Raw genomic sequence first — 16,812 nt, forward strand, 5'->3', positions numbered from 1 at the left:
GTTAGAGAGAATTAAGAACTAAAGTACCTGCTTTTTATAGGCCTGGGCAGTAAAGGTGAGATAATCCTTCTGGACTGAGGCTGGGAGAGACCTGAGGCCTGATCTTTCCTCAGGGACAAGTTTGACAGGCCTGAATGTAGTTGACAGCCCAAGTCCTCCAGGTGGCCCCACAGGACTCTCCAGGAGGCCTGACTGCCTCCTCCAGATGTGTCAGGAGACTGGCCGTAGTCCTAGCTGGGCTCAGGTAGGGCCTGGAATCCCCCACTTGGACCCCAGTTAGATGCAGCCCATGGAGCTCTCCGGGAGGAGGCCACGGATGCAGCCAGGGAGCCCCAGGCCCTTGACAAGGATAGAGTTGATGGGGAGGCTGCTGCTTAGGGTGGGGTCCTGGTTCTCTACGGCTTCCAGCCTGTCTGTGTTGTTGTCCCAGTTGATATGGAAACGGGTCACCCAGGGATTCGTGGCCAAGATGTTTCTTTGGAGCTGAGAGAAGTCTGGCTTTGGGGGTGGGTTCTCCCCCAACTCTGGGTCAGAGTACTCGTTGACATAGTAGCCCACACAGGTGAACTCTTGGCCACGGGAGGTGCAGGTGACAAGGACCACTGTCACACCAATAGCGTCAGTCTCAGGGATGAGGGATGGGTTGGGAGCATCGGCCTGAAAGAGGAACGTGTCTCCCGGCTGGGATAGGACAACCAGCATGGAGTCTAAGATTTGATCAAACTTCTCTCAGCTGAGCCAACATAAATGATCTTCCACTCTAGGTCTTGGCCATCGCCTCGCCAGGTCCCGGCTCAGTCGAGGCTGGGGCCAAGCCCACATCTGGGTCCTATGGGTCAGCGGACAGCGTTGCCCACGGAACCTCCTGCCGTCTCTGTTGGTGGACTGAAGCCTGATGACCTTTAGAAGGACTTGGGAAACAAGTTCACATGACATTTATTATCTAGGCCTTCCGGACAACCTGCAAGATTTTCATCCTGGACCAATTTAGAAGCTAAGAATGCAGGACTGATTCTTCTCAAGAGCGCACCTTTTACTATAAGAACTCTCAGCTTTCCCTTCTTCCTTGGAACACCCTGGGCACTGCCTAGTTGTGTTTTTGGGTTGCAAACACTAAGGCTTTAGAGCAAAAGCCTCCTGACTCTTTTGTGCTCTGTTGACAACCTTCTCCTCTTCTCACCCTCAACTTCTTCCCACAGTCTCATTCACACCCAGGCTTAAATTACCACCAATACACAAATGCTTATCTCCAGCCAGACTTTTCCTCTAAACTTCAGACTCTTATTTTTCATCGCCTACTTGCCACCCCCTTTTAGCCGTCACACATAAGGCACCTCAAACTCAGCCTGCCCCAAACTGGCCCTGTCTCAGGTGCCAACCTGATGGACTGCTTTCATCACTCTGTCTCAGGTGTTGACAGCACCTCCATTCACATCCAGAAATCTAGGAGTCATTCTGATGCTTCTTTCCGCTCACCTCCTCATTCCATCCATTACCAAGTCCTGACAATTTGCCAAACATCTCTTGACGTCATCCATTTCTCTCCATTTTCACTACCACCGTCAACGTTTGTCCGGACTGCCACAACAGCTTCTCCTTCCACCCCTCCCCACAGCACCACCAACCCTTTCTTTACACCTGAAATGAAAAATCTTTTGAAAGTGCAAATGTGCTTAATGCCTCCTGTGCTCCTGGCTGGCTAGCTTGGGTGGGTCTGGCCCCTACTTCTTCTCTAGCTCCACTGGGCATCAAGTTCTCCCAGTCTTGCCCTGCTCAGCTATTCTCTTCCTGGGCAGTCCCCCTCTCACCACAGCGCCCTGGTTCCTGGTGTTCCTTCTGTCCAGGACTTTCTTTCTGACGTTCTTTAACTAGTTAAGTTCCTCCTCTTGCTTCAAAAATCATTTCTTCAAGGAAGACTTTCCTAGGTTGCCCGTATCTATATAGAATCCTGCTATTTTGTCTACAGTCTCATTATAGTATAAGACTATTACCTCTTTGATGCTCTGGTCACTGTTGCAATTTTACCTTTGCTGCATCATTACTTGATTAGTGTATGCTTTCCCTCAGCAAATTGTAACCTCAGTGAGGGATAGTGTGTTTTTCACCACTGTATCCCAGCTGATGTCTGGGGATGGGGTCTAGAATAAGGCAGGCATCAAGTAAATATTTATTGAATGAATGCATTCTGATGTATTTCTTTCCATTTGTTTCCTCTGTCTGCCTATTTTTACATAGCTGTGTTCACACTTTCTAGATAGTTTTGTATCCTGTCCTTATCCTTTGACTATTTTGTCACAAGTGTTTTCCTATGGTATTGCAAATATCTCCAAGCCTTAGGTACACAACATAGTTAATAATAATACTCATCCAACCTACCTTTCTGAATTGAGGCATCATAGATAAAGTATGCGAACGCTCTAGTGCACATATGAGGCACTATTTGCATTTAAAAGAAAATGTGGGTGAAGTTTGTCTCTGGTGTCCTCTCCATCCTTGGGCATTTTTTTCCAGTGCCCTTGCTCTGCTTGGTCACCTAGTTAAGGTCTAAAATAACTCATTAACTTTAATATGCTACCAGTCCAAGGAGGTTTGCATTTTTTTTAAAGGCTTCTAAAAGAAGGGCACTCATTCCAAGTTGATGAAGTTTGGGGGCTGGGAAAGCACTCAGGATATTAATTTATCATTAATTCACCCTTCACTCAGTCATGTAACAAACACTCATTGAGAGTTGGTCATGGGCCTGGCACTGTGCTGTGTACTGGGTGTGGAGACAAAAGCCCAAGTCTCAGTGGGCTAAAGGTCAAGTGGGGGAACAGATAACTAAGTGATTACGGTGAGAACGTTGCTATGAGGAAGATGTGCAAGATGGTCATGGAGGGCTAAGAGCACATTCTGCACAGAGGAAACAGCATGTGCAAAGAGGTGATGAGGCTGGTGGGATTGGTGAGGCTACAACCTAAGGGGCTAGAGGACCTGGAGTGCCACACGAAGGACTGTAGACCTTATTGTGATGGGGAGTCTTTCAAAAGTTTGGGGCGCGTGGCAGCAGTGTGAAAGGTTGGTTAAAGGAAGATTCTCAGGCCTAGATGAGACTATGGGCAGAGAATATCAGTTCAGAGACTACTACAGTTAGCCAGGAGCTGAAGGGTGTCTGAGCCTGGGCACTGGCAGGGAGGTAGAAGGGGAGGGTACAGATGTGGGCAGATTTTATGGAGACAGAATAAACTTGGTGCCAGGCTGAGGGTATAAGGAGAGTATCATTTGGTTTAGCCTCCTGGCTTCAGACAGATATGATACTGCATAATTTTACAGGAGTTTTCACCATAAGTGATTTTCCTAAAGCCATATCTAGTAGGTAGCTGATGAATCCAGAGTTACTACAGGTGGACTTTTAGGGATCAGTATCTACAGGGCAACCCAGACCTGCTGAGGACCTCAGTGACTCTATCCACTCAATTGGAGAACTTCCCTGTCACCATAATCACCAAATGACGATGTCATCCAAACTTTCAGGGGTTCATGTTTTTTTTTTTAAAACACCAGGTCTGTGACAGTGGTTCTGACTCTAGGAATTTCTCCAAAACCTCCCAGTTCTGCTATATATTGTCAGTAAATTAGTGGATTGGCCTGTGGATGATAAGGGGATTAGCAGGCACTAGATCTGGTTAATTGGCTTCTGGCTTCCTGAGAAGTGACTTCCGTAGGAAAGTGAAGTGGATTTTGTAAGAACTCTGGTACTGGTACTGGGGAGTCCAGTCCAATCCCTTCAGCCCCCTTTTCTGTGATCTGCAAATTGACTTTAATTTCTCTTACAGACAAAAACAGTCTCTTTAGCCCTCTCTCCAGGGCACGTGTATAAGCTGGTGTCACTGCGGTTGGTAAGCAGGACACAATAGCTCCAGTCTGGCTTTTCCCATGATTAGCTTGGTGACAAGGGTCAGCCCCAACCTCGGGTTTTCTCATATTCCTCACTCACCTGCACACCCTTTACCACCAGAAGCTGAGAGGCTCAGCCAGGGGAGCTTTAAGCTCTTGAGTGCGTGTGGGTCCTGCTGGGGCTGGATACATATGTGACGCTAACAGCTATTGATCAGATAACTTGTCTTCTCCACTGGAATTTGGCCCCTGTCCCTGGCCTTAGAGGGCTATTAGAATTAAGCCAGGATGCCCAGTGGTGAGCTTATCAGAAGTTCTTCTTTGACAGCCCCTTTCTTTTTTTTTTTTTAATTGATTGATTTTATTTTTTATTAAAAATATATTTCATTGATTTTTTTACAGAGAGGAAGGGAGAGAGATAGAGAGTTAGAAACATCGATGAGAGAGAAACATCGATCAGCTGCCTCCTGCACACTTCCTACTGGAGGTGTGCCCGCCACCAAGGTACATGCCCTTGACGAATTGAACCCAGGGCCTTTCAGTCCATAGGCTGACGCTCTATCCACTGAGCCAAACCAGTTATGGCAATTGATTGATTTTAGAGAGGAGGAAGAGGAAGAGGGAGAGAGAGAGAGAGAGAGAGAAAGAGAGAGAGAGAGAATTTGTTGTTCTTGTCACTTATGCATTCATCAGTTGATTCTTGTACATATGTGCCCTGACTAGGGATTAAACCTTGGCATGTTGGGACGATGCTCTAACCAACTGAACTACCCGGGCCAGGGCTGACAGCCCCCTCCTTGTAGCTCCTTCAAGTCAGGATTTCCTCAGACACTTACCTCAGCCTTTTCTCCTTGGTTGGACTCCTTCATGGCTAAGAGGATGAGGAAAAAGGATGGAGACACAGGGTGGGATAAATACTTTGTTTAGAATATCAATCGGAAATGGTGATTCTCCAAGTATGTTTCTCCAATGGGCAACTTCAGCATCACCTGGCACTCGTTAGAAGTGCAAATTATCGGGCCCCACGCTAGAATATTAAACAGAAACTCTAGAGGTGGGGCCCAGCAATCTCTCTAACAAGCCCTCCAGTGATCCTGTTACGTACTCAAGTTTGAGAACCACTGATCTGAGTTGATTCTCAGGCTTCAGTATAATTCTGAACCACCCGGGAAGCGTCTTAACCATAAACTGGCTAAACCAAGCTGGATTGGTGTCTGGGAAACTGTATTTTTAGCAAGCTCCCTAGGTTGAGAATGATTGATCTAAGGAATCCACCTTATGCCCTAACTGGTTTGGCTTAGTGGATAGAGTGTCGGCCTGCAGACTGAAAGGTCCCAGGTTCGATTCCAGTCAAGGGCATGTACCTTGGTTGTGGGCACATCCCCAGCAGGAGGTGTGCAGGAGGCAGCTGATCCATGTTTCTCTCTCACTGATGTTTCTAACTCTCTATCCCTCTCCCTTCCCTTCTGTAAAAAATCAATAAAAATATATTTTTTAAAAAAAGGAATTCACCTTATCACTTACCTGAGTCAACCGGGGCGGGCTGTGGAGATGTCTCTCCAAGTTCCAAATGCCACCGGTATCTGAGCCTCTGGGAGCTTGTTAGAAAAGCAGGATCTGAGGATCAGATGTATTGAACCCGATTCTCTGGGCCTGAGGCCCTGGCCTCTACAGTCCGAGTTCTCTGGGTGCTTCTTACACATGTGAAAGTTTGATAACCTGTGAGCGACAGATTGGCAGGTATTCTTTTTTTTTTTAAATTTTTTAATACATTTATTATTGTGCAGCACCAGTTTTCCACTGATAAAAACAACGAAGACATAATATAAAAACAGGTAATGAGTCATAGTGAAATAGATTACATTAAAATCAATAAATTTTACCAATGGAAAATATAAATGGGACAAAGGTTTGTAAGGTGTTCATTGCCTAGAAATAAAAGCAATTCAAATATATTAAGAAAAATTAATACAAATATAGATGTTATAAGTTGAGTCTACCTAGTGTGCAATTATGCCATGAGAAGGGGGTCAATTCTCCGAGTCCAGGGAATGCGATAGGAAAAGCACGAGGAAGCCGCGAGTCACAGATGTGCACACTCGAAAAGCTCACCCAGTTCTACGGGTGCCAGAGCACACGGCCAGGAGGAGCGTGGAGGCTGGGCTGGGTCCTTGGGAAAGTTCTGGGCAGCAGCTCTCCAGTGGATCCTGCACCAGCAGCAGCTATTGCGCTCCCACCCTGAGAACAAGCAGCGAGGTCACATGAGCCCTACTGGGTGCAGCCAGGACCTCAGAGTAGCCTGAGATTGCTCCCATGTGCGGTGGCCACGAAGGGAGCAGAGCCCAGGCCACCTCCCCAAGGTAGATGCTTAGAGGTGCCCCGACTCTGCACAAGAGCAACTGGCGGCCTAGAGGCACTGACCAGCGCTTCTCGCTCGCACCCGCATGGGCGCACACCCGGGTCCCCTTTGGTCCCGCGGCATCTGCAGGACTTGGTGGGGACAGAATCCCTTAGAGATCCAGTAACTTGTAGAAGTCCTCATCGCTCTCATCCCAAGGCGTGCAGGAGGAAAAGAGGGCCTCGAAAGGGCTTCCGGGTGAACGCAGCTCTGTGTATCCAGGGGTCACAACAGGGTCGGGAAAGAAATTGAAGGTATAGGGGCCCTGAGGCCCAACTGTGTCCTTGGCTGGAGCTGGAGCAGGTGCTGCGAGGACCACGCTTTGGGCACCCTGCTCAGGGTCCCACCAGGCGTGGATGGAGCTGAAGACTCAGGGTTCTGCTGCTGGGAACTCTTGGAAGGTGCTGTCTGGAGAGGGGCTGCAGAAACCTGGGCCAGCGCAGTGCAGGGAAGCGGCGGGGAGCACTGGGCCGGCTGGGAACACAGGGCCGGTGGGGAGCACAAAGTGGGCTGAGAACACTGGCTCCTCAGGGAACACAGGTGGGGAGTGCAGCACAAGCCTGGCAGGAAGCACTTGGCTGGTCAGGAGCACAGAGCGGGCTGGGAGCACTATGCCGGCAGGAAGCACAGGATTCTCCTGGGGCGCAGGGCCCGCAGGCACAGGCTCAGGAGCGGGTGCGGGCGCGGGCGCAGGCTGAGGGGCGCACACTCCCGGTTCCTGGGGCGCAGGGCCCGCAGGCACAGGCTCAGGTGCGGGTGCGGGCGCGGGCGCAGGCTGAGGGGCGCACACTCCCGGTTCCTGGGGCGCAGGGCCCGCAGGCACAGGCTCAGGTGCGGGTGCGGGCGCGGGCGCAGGCTGAGGGGCGCAGACTCCCGGTTCCTGGGGCGCAGCCTGGGCTCCCTGGCCTTGCTGCCTGCGCAGTCGCTGCAGCCTTTGCTCTTTGGCCCTGCGGTTCTTGAGCCACACCCTCACTTGGGCCTCCTGCAGGTTCAGCCTGGCTGCCAGGGTCTCGCGTTCCTCATAGGTCCCATAGGGTTTCCCCTCAAAGAATTCCTCCAGGACCCGCAGCTGTTGTGCGCTGAACACCCTGCGCTGCCGCCGCATCTTCTTCCTCTGGGCGCGTGGGGACAGCCGGGAGCCGGTGGGAAACCTGGGTTCTTGGATCCTGGATGCTGTTGGGCCCTCTGTGTTTGAGGCTCGGGCCCCCAGGCCTGTATGTGCCGCCTTAAATTCCTGTTAGTCGATTGGCAGGTGTTCTTCATGATGGCTCACCTGAGGAGTTTTAACAATGACCTCATACGTGCTGGGGCCCCGCCTCCAGAGAGTCTGATTTAATTGGTCTGGGCTGGGGCCTCCATGTTTTTCACAAATCATCCCCCACCTCCACTCAAGTGATTTTACTGTGCAGCTAGGGTTAACAATCACCAGGTAAAAGGATGATGCGGATCTGGGAAGGGTCAGGAAACGGGAGAAAGTGAAGGGGTGCCAAGGAAATAATTGGTGGAAGTCTGTGTGGGAGGCTGGTTAGAAATGTCAAGTTGGAAGTCCAGAGGCGATAGGAGGGGCCCCAGATGGGAGAATAAGTAGGTTAGTTTGAGTGGTGTGTAGCTGGTGTAGGAACAGGGTTAGTGTATCAGTTCCCTACTGCTGCTATAACAAATTACCACAAACTAAGTGACTTAAAATAACACAAATGTATTATTTTACAATCCTGGAAGTCCAAAGTGGATTGGCAGGGCTGGGCGCTTTCTCGAGGCTCTAGGAGAGCCGCTGTTTCATTGCCTCTTCCAGCTTCTAGATTCTAGAATCTAGAAGCCACCCACGTTCTTCTGGCTCAGACCCATATCACTCCAACGTTTGCTTCTATCATTACATCTTCTCTCATTCTCACCCTTCCATTTCCCTCTTATAAGGATCCTCTTATACATCGTGATTACATTGGCCCCACCCAGATAATCTAGGTTAATTTCCCCATCTCCAGATCCTTAACTTAATCACATCTGCAAAGTCCCTTTTGCAATGTAAGCTTAGCATATTCACAGGTTTCAGGAGTTAGGACGTGGCTATTCTTAGGTGTCATTATTGAGCCTACCACAGCCTGCCCTCTGGCCCCCAAATATTCACATTTATCTCATATGCAAAATACACTCCATTCCAACAGCCCTCTGAATCTCAACCTATCAGAGCATCAACTCAAGGACTAAAATTTCACCTAAATCCCATCAGCTCAAAAGCTCCAAATCTCGCCATCCAAATAATCTAAAGTATGAGGGAGGCATTGTATGTGATCCATCCTGAGGCCCATTTAAAAAAAAAATCCTCAACCGAGGATGCATTTTTTATTGATTCCACTAGTAGAAAGAGAGGAGTGGGGGAGAGAGAGAAACATTATTGTGAGAGCATAACACTGATCTGCTGCTTCCTGAATGCACCCTGACCAGGATGGAACCCACAACCTAGATTTGTGCCCTGGTTGGGAATGGAACCTAAGACCCTTCAGTGCACAGGGTAATGGTCTAACTGAGGCAGACTGACCAGCCGGGCCCACTCTCTCTCCATCTGTGAACCTGTGAAATTAAAGAAGCAAGTTATCTGCTCCAAGGGACAGGCATCGGATAATAGACCTAGACATTCTCATTCTCATTCAAAAAGGGAGAAAATGGGAGGAAAGAAGAAGTCATTGGTCCCTAGAAATTTCAAAACACAGCTGGGAAAACTCCTTAGGTTTCAAGGCCTGGAATAATCCTCTGAGGCTCTGGGCTTGCCCCCTTTCCTCTCAGAATCACTCTTCCTTTTTCTTGAAGGGTAACTCCTGTTTGCAGTTGAGTAATTTTATCACCCTGCTTCCTGCCTGTATAGAATGTTGGGAGTCTGACAGCCTTCTTTCACTTTGCCTTCTCTCTGTCCCTTTCAATCCAAGCTGGCAGTATTTCTACTGCTATAAAATTTTTAAAACCTTGCGGGTCTCCCATGCATGTCACAGGCATTCACTCCCCACAGATTTTTCTTGGATGATCCCATCTTTTTTTCTTGGATTCTGCTGAGCTGGCTGTAGGGTCCATGAGTCACATGCTGAACCTCTTCTAAGAGCTCTCTGTGTGAATGAATACTCTGCTCTTTTTATCCATACAAGGCATAATCAAAAGTTGTCCAGCCAGCATGAAGATCTCTCTCCTCTCCCTTCCTTTCTGTGAAATAAATTTAAAAAAACATATTAAAAGAAAAAAGTACCAGGGAGTGAGGGGTGCTGCCCAACATGACACATCTGTGATTATATTGGGTCCACCTGGATAACCTAGAATAATCTCACCTCAAGATATTTTACTTAATTTCACCTGAAAAATTGCCCTTGCCATGTAAGGTAACATTCATAGATCCCAGGGACTAAGATGTGAACATCTTTGAGAGGCCATTATTCAGCCTACTATGGTTAGCACAGCTTAATAGGAGTGGAAGTGGTTGCTACAAGGACAGTGAAGGTCAAACAGAGGTCAAGACCCCCAATCTAGCCCAGCAGGCATGGCTCAGTGGTTGAGCATGGACCTATGAACCAGGAGGTCACGGTTCGATTCCCAGTCAGGGCACATGCCTGGGTTGCAGTCTTGATCCCCAGAGTGGGGCATGCAGGTGACAGCTGATCAATGATTCTTTCTCATCATTGATGCTTCTATCTCTCTTTCCCTCTCCCTTCCACTCTGAAATCAATAAAAAAAAAATACTTTTTTAAAAAGATCCCCAATTTAGAGTCCAGCCTCTCCCAGGGCTGGGTTGGCCACCTCTGGCCAGCTTCGGGAAGCCCTTTGTATGGCTGAGATGTTTGGTCAACTCAGTCTGCCTTGGGATCAGCATGCTATTGGTGCTCCTCAGGCCTTGCGCTTTGCCCTCAACTCACAGAGGAGATGGGAAATACATTTGTTGAGAGCCCACCAAGTGCCTGGGAATGTGGGGCCTTCAACCAAGCCCTCTGAGGAGGGTTGTGGCTTTGTCTACTGAGTTACTGCGAGATTCAGGCCCAGGTGGCTGGTTCCTCATGGGTGGAGAAGGATGAGGAGGAGAAAAGAAAAGCTGTTAGACAAGCAAAGAAGCCCTGCACTCTCAGTTCTTTCCCCAAGGCCTTGTTCTAGGACTGGGACTCCCAGGTCCCTCACAGAGCCTGTGCTTCTTAGCACCCAGGGCCAGGGTGATGGTCCCTGCACCCCAGTGGCTAACTAACCTCCTTTTGGGGCAGGCAGATGTGTCATGTTGGGCAGCACCCCTCACTCCCTGGCACCTAGTTGGTGACTCAGACTCACAGGTAAAGCCCAACCTATGGGAAATGACTAAGCCCTGGGGAGGGAGGAGGAAGCCTGAAGCTGGACCTAACCCCCTCCCCTCCCTTAGATTTCTTAAGGGGCTCTGCAGGTGACAGCGTTCCAGGGGTGTCCCACAGCCTCTGCTTTTACTGTGTGTGTGTGTGTGTGTGTGTGTGTGTGTGTGTGTGTGCGCGCACACACACACAGCTTAGGACATTTGGGGATAGTAGGCATGCTGGGGTCTACCAGACTTCCCCCTTGACATCTCTGTTCTCCACCATCTCCTACTTTGCTGCCTTTGAAGAGAGTCAGAAGTTTGTTTCCTGCCTCAGTGAGTCCATATTCTTCAGTATGGGAAGTGGACTTGGGACAATGGGGAGCACTCTGCAGACTGCACAGACTGGAAGCCTGATACTAAATTACAAAGGCTCCATTTAAAATTCACAATTGGTCTATCTTTGGAAGGTTTGATAACTTAAAAAAAACCATTTTATTGCTTTTTTATTTTTTATTTTATGAGAAAGAGAGAGAGAGAGAGAGAGAAACATCAGTTTGTTGTTTCATTTAATTGTGTATTCTTTGGTTGATTCTTGTGTGGGCCTTGACCGGGGATCGAATCCAAAACCTTGGTCATTCGGGACACACTCTAACCAACTAACTGAGTAACTTGACCAGAGCCTAGTTTGATAACTTTTAAACTTTGTTCCATTTGCAAGTACTATGCAAAGTGAAAGAATACATGGCCACCTGGGAAAGAAGAGAAAAAGAATCCTTTTCCATGTTAATTCTGAAGCAGTTCTTAAAGTTAGCTATTGACTGGACAAACGATGGAGTCCCTATTGGACAGGAGGCACTGTGCTAGGTTCCGGAGACCTGGCTTGGAGCAGCACCGTGTCCTTTTAAAAAAAAAGCAGTGGAATGACATTGGTTAATAAAATTATACAGGTTTACTCAGGGAGGCCTGCCTGGACATGGTGCTATCCACGCTGAGGCGTGAAGGGTAAACTGGGAGCTAGCTGGGGGAGGGGAAGAAAATTCCAGGCACAGGGAACATAACAACATGTGCAATGACCGCAGGGGCCATAAAAAACTTGGCCACTTCTCTGGCATTGAAAGCAGTCGCTAGGTTCAGAGTGCTGAGTTTGGTTGGAGTGTTGGAAAAATAAAGTCGGAGAGGTACGGTCGGGTCATTCAGTGTCTTACAAGCAAGTTTAAGGTCAGTTAGTGGTCACTTTGAAAGAAGGTGCAGAGCCCTGGGGGACAGGGATTAATAATAACGCTCAGGTACTGGGATCGCTCTTTTGTGCTAAGCACTATAATCCTTTTACATGAGTTACCTCACTCAGTCCTCCAACAAGCCTGTGAGAGACTTACTCTCATTTTTCTCTATTTTATGAGTGAGGAAACGGAGGCTCGGAGAGCTTAAATTCAGTGGGAAATGCTAAGGGTCACGCAGGAAATAGTACAGATGTCTGGGCACACAGCTGCCCAGGGCTGAGCCGGTTTGGGAGAGACACCTGCTCTGCCCTCAGGGGAAAACGGGTTGTCATGATTGGGAGGATGCTACTGGCATCTAGTGGGTAAACAACATCCCACAATGCACAGCAAACAACGACCTGGCCCCAAATGCCAATAGTGCCGTGGTTGAGAAATCCTGAGGTAGAGAACAAGCTGAAGAGGGCAGGCACAGGGGGGTCGCCGGGGCGTGTGCACGAGCGTCTTGGAAGACACGGGGGTCAGCTGTAGCCAAGCCTGGGATGGACTCAGCACATCCTTCTCCCCGGTTCCTGCCACTCCCAGCCTTTAGAGTCCAGAGCAAGCAGTTAATGAGTCAGCCTGGAGTTATCTAGAGATAACTCTGAAAGCTTCCTGCCACTTAGGCCCAGGACTGTCACGGGGTACTTGCCAAGATGGTCACCTCCTTACAAGTGTATTCTGATGGGACAGGGCTCCCAGCTCTGGTCCTGCGGACACATGGTATCTGAGCCCAACATTTTGGGTCCGTGCATAATGGCAATGAATGAGAACATCCAGCAACCAAGAGCCCAGAGACCGAGAAGCATGTTGGTAACCCTTATTGCCCGAGTCTGCCGTTCTCACAAGTCCCTTGGTATCCCTCTGCCTGGGCCGCGAGAGGACGTCTAGAGGGCTAGCTGTCTGCTCACTGGCTGAGCACACCAGCGAGGAGCCCTCACTTGCCTTTCTACCTATGATCTCCAGAGCGGGTGCAGATCTCTACAGGAAGTACATAAAAGCTCATCGGATGCGGCACAGGCTTGCCTTAATTTCCAGGATTCGTTGCGTGGAGCGCTTGGATTCCTGAGTGCTTTCCATTCTGCAGACTTCTGGGCTTCTGAGCATTAGCTGAACTTTTAACTCTTTCCCTCCTGGTTCTTGTCTGGCTCTCTGGTTTGACCCTTGACATGTGTGTCTCTCCTAATTGGGTTTTTCAGCACGCCCTGTCCCGGGCCCTCATGAGCCATCAAAGTCTTGCCTCAGCCTTCCCTCTTCTAGTGTTTTGTCTTCCCCGCAGTCCAAGGCCTGAGAATAAGGAAAAACTGTCCTAGGGCCTAGGATCTAAGGAAGAGCCAGCTTTTCCTACATCTGTTAGAGTGAAACTCTTTCAACATCCACGTTACCCAAAGTGTCCACATGGACGTTTTGTGAGATGTGAATAGCTGTAAAATGGGACAAAGGCTTTTGTCGCCAAATGCGTTTGGGGACTGCTGTGTGAGGTTAGTTTCTTTCCTATAACAGGACTTTCCAGAGCCCTTGAAGTGCTCTGGACGGGATAAATTTCCAGTGAGGGGGTAACCCCTTGGAGCCAGATGTATTAGTAACCAGATGAACTAGTAACTCTTCAGATTTTAATAAGGTGATATGGTGACTATGCTATTTATTCCATAGCATCCCCAGCAGAGTGAGACAGGCCCTGTAATCATACATTTTCTGCAGCAAAACATATGAACATTCGCACTAAATAGGTTAAATAAAGAAAATGAACAACTACACATCTATTCAGGTCAGGTTTTGCCCTGCAGTTTATGAAAACAAACAAACAAATGAAAAGCACATTGTTTTTAGGGCTTTTTAGACTTCAACATTGTGGAGAAAGGATTGTGGACCTGTGTATGATATCCCCCAAATATATCTGACCACAGAATCCCTTTACAGGGGCATCCAGCAGGACTAGCATTCTGTAATCTCTTTAGGACGCCCTGAGCTAGTAGTCTACAATACAGCCTTCCCAAGAGTTGGAACGCCCTGCAGTCCTTGCCAGCCACCGCATTAGCCTTATCATTTCCCGTGATGAGCAGATGAGATGGGGATTTTGACAGTTGAACAAAGAGGAAGAGGTTGAGAGCACTGAGCACTGACCACAAATAGCAGATCTGGTTGGGGAATCATGATGCTCGCATCAGGCCTACGTGCAAAAACGGCCAAAAGGAGAAGAGCACGTGCTCATGTGGCTTATTGTTTCCTTCTTAGCTTCTTCACATTTCTCAAGTTTTTTTCCCCTCCTCTATTGTTTTCTACTGGAAGGAGTTGCTGTGGTGAGTGGTGCTGAGGAAGGGAGGCAGGCCCAGGGGTGATGCTCATCCTTGAGGGCAAGACGCCGAGGCCCTGGGCAGACAGCCTCTGGTCCTGGCCTCGGTGTCCAGCCCAGAGCTGAGGTGGGCTGGGCGGGGTGGGGTGCACGCCCAAGGCCAGTGTCTCCTGGGTCAGGAGGAGAATGTTGAGTTTCTGGAGGACTTCCAGGAGGACTTCCTGCTCTGACAAAAACAACACAAACACAGGAAAACACTCAGGGGCCTACGGGGAGGGAAGACGGACTGAAGGGAGACTCTGGGGATGAGGCTTGTGCAGAGAACAGCCAGGGGCTGAGACGCCTCCCTCCCATCACCCGGCTAGTTCCTCTGGCCAGCGGGAGCATTTCTCCACAAGGGGGCCGGAGAGGGGGGTGCGGGGGGCGGGGGGGGGGGGAACAGGTTGAGATCTGGAAGGGAGGAGCAGTAACTTTTGAATCCTCCCTCTTCTTCTCCACTCTGCACTTGGTGTAATATTTCTCGGAGGCCTGGTCCACGGAGGGTAAGGGTTGGCAGTGTGGACTAGGAAGGCCATTTGCAAAAGGCCTCAAATACAGACCTTAATGTTTGGGGTTATGTGTCCATCCAAGAACTCCTTAGCCTCACTCACGGGACCAGCAGAAGGTATGCCTCTGCAGCTTGTCCCATTACCAGACCATGCCCACTACAGAATAGAGGGCTATAAGTTATCATTATTTCCATACAGCTTATGAATTGTGCCATGATGTTGCAGTGTGTGTGTATGTGTATAGCAGAGGGGTGGTGTTACAAGCTTTAACTTACTAAGTATAGACATTTGAAGTAGACCACAGTTTTAGTAACTTTGTTTTGACGTTAAAAAACACAAACAGCTGGAGAACCAAGATGGCGGCATAGGTTAACGCCGGAGTTTGCTGCTTTGAACAACTACTTCAAAAGTGAAACCAAAAAACAGAAGGGACATCACCCAGAACCACAGGAACGCTGGCTGAGTGGAAGTCCTACAACTAGGAGGAAAGAGAAACGCATACGGACACTCAGAGGAGGCGCAGTGCTGAAGTCAAATTCTGAGGTGCGGAGTGCGCGGAGCGGGCTGGCGGAGGGCGCGGTTGGGTTTTCAATCGGGAGGGAGTCGCAGACTCTGAGCTCCAGATACAGGCGAGTCTTTAGGGACCCAGACTCAAACGGGAGAAGCGGGACTGTCTGGCTTCGGTCAGAGCAAGTGCAGCTTTCTCTCTGAGCTTTGCAGCGGGTGCTGGGACTCAGAGAGGCAGAGCCCCTGGGGACAGGACTGAGAGCCGCCATAACTGCTCTCTCCGGCCCACCCTGTTGATCCTGTGAGACCCGCCCCGCCCAAGCCCTGCACACAGGCATTTGCCGGATAGCCTCAGGCAAACGCCAGATTAGCACCTCCCTAGAGGACAGAAGTTCTCTCACTGCTGACACAGCTGATTCTCATAGCCACTTGGCCTGGAGATCAAACCCTCCCTGGAATTAGCTACAACAATCAAGATTTAACTATAAGACTGCGAACAAAGACCACTAGGGGGTGCACCAAGGAAGCATAACAAAATGCGGAGACAAAGAAACAGGACAAAATTGTCAATGGAAGATATAGAGTTCAGAACCACACTTTTAAGGTCTCTCAAGAACTGTTTAGAAGCCGCCGATAAACTTAATGAGATCTACAAGAAAACTAATAAGACCCTCGATCTTATATTGGGGAACCAACTAGAAATTAAGCATACACGGACTGAAATAACAAATATTATACAGACTCCCGACAGCAGACCAGAGGAGCGCAAGAATCAAGTCAATGATTTGAAATGCGAAGAAGCAAAAAACACCCAACCGGAAAAGCAAAATGAAAAAAGAATCCAAAAATGTGAGGATAGTGTAAGGAGCCTCTGGGACAGCTTCAAGCGTACCAACATCAGAATTATAGGGGTGCCAGAAGATGAGAGAGAGCAAGATATTGAAAACCTATTTGAAGAAACAATGACAGAAAACTTCCCCCACCTGGTGAAAGAAATGGACTTACAGGTCCAAGAAGCGCGGAGAACCCCAAACAAAAGGAATCCAAAGAGGACCACACCAAGACACATCATAATTAAAATGCCAAGAGCAAAAGATAAAGAGAGAATCTTAAAAACAGCAAGAGAAAGAAACTCAGTTACCTACAAGGGAATACCCATATGATTGTCAGCTGATTTCTCAACAGAAACTTTGCAGGCCAGAAGGGAGTGGCAAGAAATATTCAAAGTGATGAATACCAAGAACCTACAACCAAGATTACTTTATCCAGCAAAGCTATCATTCAGAATTGAAGGTCAGATAAAGAGCTTCACAGATAAGGAAAAGCTAAAGGAGTTCATCACCACCAAACCAGGATTATATGAAATGCTGAAAGGTATCCTTTAAGAAGAGGAAGAGGAAGAAAAAGGTAAAGATATAAATTATGAACAACAAATATGCATCTATCAACAAGTGAATCTAAGAATCAAGTGAATAAATAATCTGATGAACAGAATGAACTGGTGATTATAATAGAATCAGGGACATAGAAAGGGAATGGACTGACTATTCCTGGGGGGGAAAGGGGTGTGGGAGATGCGGGAAGAGACTGGACAAAAATCGTGCACCTATGGATGAGGACAGTGGGTGGGGAGTGAGGGCGGA

The 16,812-nt window shown here is 48.6% G+C and overlaps 1 pseudogene; it reads right to left on the reverse strand.

Moving 5' to 3' along the window:
- Nucleotides 1-276: 276 nt before the first annotated feature.
- Nucleotides 277-7,379, reverse strand: LOC118670341 (annotated as a pseudogene).
- Between the last annotated feature and the right edge of the window lie 9,433 nt (nt 7,380-16,812).

Source organism: Myotis myotis, unplaced genomic scaffold (assembly GCF_014108235.1).
Source record: "Myotis myotis isolate mMyoMyo1 unplaced genomic scaffold, mMyoMyo1.p scaffold_m19_p_15, whole genome shotgun sequence".
Classification (NCBI taxonomy): Eukaryota; Metazoa; Chordata; class Mammalia; order Chiroptera; family Vespertilionidae; genus Myotis; species Myotis myotis.